We start from the raw sequence: 3,671 nt of genomic DNA on the forward strand, positions 1-3,671 counted from the left end.
ATTCTACTTTTAGAAATTCTAGGAACCACTAGTAAACCACTAGCTTCAGAAACTATTGAGATAAAATGTTATATTGCAAATAAATCTAGTATTAAAACAGTACGGTGGAAGTTATACTAAAGCAATACAACAAGCTTAGTACCTTTAATAGAGCCTTTTGATGTTTATTCAGTATCTAGGGAAAAAAAACAGATTTTATTTATTTCATGAAAGCAGACCTTGCTTGCTTTCAGTTCAGACTTGGTGCAAGAACCCGCTGAAGGGGCAGCTTTGAAAACAAAGAGCCGATGGGCAGAAAAGAGGCAGAGAGGGGGAGGCTGCTTGCTTTAGCAGCAACATCAATACACTGCTGTATCTTCACAATTTCCCTCTGCTACTGTACATTTTAAATAAAGCCTATTGGACTGCAATACATGCAAGGTTTACGTTGCATGAACTCTAATGTAATCCAGCATTTAACAGCTGAGGGTTACTCCTTCCATATTTCTTCGTTCTTTCTTTTTAACAATTGCATTTTTTATGACAAAACAACAGGATGTCCAGAAAAAACCCTCTTTGCCATTCTCTGAGATGTGTTGGATGAAGCTTGTCTTTTCAAAGGTTACTGCATCAGACACTCTGTGCTTACTTTGACACAGCTTAGACTTTTTCTTAAGAGGTGTGAAAGAGCTGCACTCTTTGCAAGAAAGCAGATACTTGTAAAGGCTAAATATTTTCTGTGCTCACTAGGAAGTTATCCTACATTCAGATATGACTACTATGTGCTTTTTATATAAATCACAAACTAAAATGCTGTCCATCTTTATGTATTGCTCCTTCACATCATCTAAAGGGAAATAAGGTATTAAGTTGAGATAGAGTAGAGAAAAACATTCAGTTTACTGCAATGTGCCCTTTGCCTCAGAGTGATGAATAATTTCATGCTGGTAAATGTCCTGCAATATCAGGTTTATTATTATTTTCAATGGCAACAGGATGACCCCAGCTGACAATACTTGGTACATGTTTGGTATTCCAATAGTGTCACTGGCATACACCAAACCTTCAGTGGATTTCAAGGGGATCTTATGAAGCAGATAAAACCAAAAATAAATGTATTATACAGATACAATTCTGATGAGTGCAGCATGCATTTGTATTCAGCTCCTATCGAAGCAAGACTTTTTAGAAAAGATTTTCTCTTATATTTACAGCTGCAAAGCTTTGCACATCAATATACTGGAATATCTGCCATTAAATATTAAAAAAATTCTGCCAAGCTCAGCAATGGATGAAGAGTATGTGTGGATATAATTTTCCAGTCTCATAATTTGTTCATATTTTATCCCTCTTAATTGTTTCAACATCTTGTAGCTGTTGTTTGGATATTATGTTAACGATGCAAGTGATGGAAAGCAAAGTCTAACTCTAAATCTATTTGGGAATTGCAAACATTAATGGTAACATTGATTCTGATTCCTAATCCTCTGCACTGCATGATTTATCTCTCTTCAGCTGTCACCACAATCATTAATCTCAGCATAAACCACATATTTTATACTTTAACATGTATGGTAATCTGACAGCTCTCAGAGAGCCTGGAATGGGTTTAGTTAATCGCTTTGTAGATATAAATGGACAGAGACAGATTTTATTTAAATATCAAACTTTTTTTTTATAAATCAAATGACTGTTAGGAACAAGTTTAATCATCATACCTTAATACCTGGTCAATAAAGTTATGTAAAGGATTACTTACTTAGGAGCTGTAGTTCTTACATTTGGATCATGCCTTACTGATTAAAAAGTCTCATCTTGACATTTTGTAATTAAATATGCTTTAACTTTCAGTCGGATGTGCAAATTGTTTACGCTAATCTTTTCTTCTTGGAGAATTTCCCATGAGCCACACTAGCTGTACATTTCTGCAGATTCAGCAAAACTGTCTCCATTATGCAGGAAAATTCATCAAATCTATTATTGACCTAATTAGTTTGATTTATTGGGGTCTGCACAGTTACTATCGCCACACAGTGTACATTCAAGGAGCAGTCAGCTACATCTTTTCATTAATGGAAGATGAAAACAGAGCAGGGATCATCTGTGATAGCGAAACAGAAGTTCTGTGAGTAATTAGCCAGTTGGCTTTTTGTGATAAGATTCTTCAGTACAGAGTGCATGAAATTAGGATATTTATGATATATTGTTAAAGGAGCACAAGTCAAATACAGTAAATCTTATTATACTCTTTAGAAATCCAGCTTTGGGTCTTTTAATTAGATCATAGAGAAGTGGAGGATCATCACACATTCATAAAAAGTTGAAATGCTTTAGTTTATTGTTCAACTTAATGCTCTACAGCTAAAAACATTTAGTCAGAACAAGCAAATACACTGTTAATTAGTAAGGAAAACTATAGATACTTAATTGTATTAGCAAGTAAAGATGGACAATATTTATTTGGGTCATTTATGTAGCACATTCATTTACAGTGAATGTCATTTCAATGTACTTTCTAATTATTAGCCCTTCTTGTAAAATTAAGTGTATTTTTGCAGAGTGATAAAATGATTGCTGCACTAAAAGAAATAATGTAACTATTTTTGGTTTTTACTGAATCATATTTAGTTAATTTAACAAATTTTTCTTTTCATTTTAGCAGGGTAGGACATAAAACAATTGTGTTAAAGTAACTATGCTTCAGTAAATGCCAAAAAGCGGTTGCATTAGTTGTTTCAGTAAGTCCAAGGAATTCCAGCTGATAGAGTAAAGTCAGTAATTTAAAAGTCGTAGGGAATTTGCTGTTCAAATCGTCTCATTTCCGAATTCTCCCGACTGGTGTCCGACTTTACATGAGTGAATAAAGTGAATGCGATTGGTCGATTATCAAGACGGCGGGATTGTATGTTTGTGGCCGATGTCTCAGAAGCATCTTGCTAACCAGTTAGCAACTTAGTGCTAGTAGGTTCCCAATGGGTAATTCCATTGGGACCAAGTAGCACTAAATTGGTGACTTAGAAACGACACTGTCAAGGAACGCTATAGACAGAGGAAACATGCAAGAGGAGGAGAGTTTTGTGTCGGAGGTCGTGGATGAGTCTCCTCTATCTCCTTTCAATGGAGCGCTCACAGAGCTCAGAGTATTAAGCTGAAGTTCTCTTTTCTGTTTCTGTTGTTCAATAAAAGTATGTTTTAAGATCATTTGAGGCGAGAACATTATACTTTTAACCATCACTATATGGCCCATTTACTGATTTATTGCGTAATTAAAAAAAATTTTTTCTGAAGGTGAGAGGACCGCGGCAACCAGCGGACCTCCAAGAGTAATTGGCAGCCAGCACTAATCCCAGTCCGTCTGCAGCAGCCAGCAGCAGACGGACAGACTGCAGCTGTGTGAAGTATTTCTGGCCAAGATGGCAATTTTTTGTTTTATTTGGCAAATTGTTCAGTTGATTTGTGTTAATCTGACTGTGTTGATTATTATCCCCTCACTAAATAAAAAAGTCAGAATTTATTATTATATAGAGACTATTAATAACAGGAGGTGAAATGCAGCTCCAGACGAGTCGAGCGTGTGGTGACGTCATGAGTATGCTTCTGTTCCAATTGATCCATATTTATGCTGCGTGCTCCTGTTCTCACCAAGTCCATACTTATCTGGGTTCTTCTCAAGAACATACTTGGTGAGGACA

This window comes from Cyprinodon variegatus, unplaced genomic scaffold (assembly GCF_000732505.1).
Source record: "Cyprinodon variegatus isolate N-32 unplaced genomic scaffold, C_variegatus-1.0 Scaffold686, whole genome shotgun sequence".
Taxonomy (NCBI): domain Eukaryota; kingdom Metazoa; phylum Chordata; class Actinopteri; order Cyprinodontiformes; family Cyprinodontidae; genus Cyprinodon; species Cyprinodon variegatus.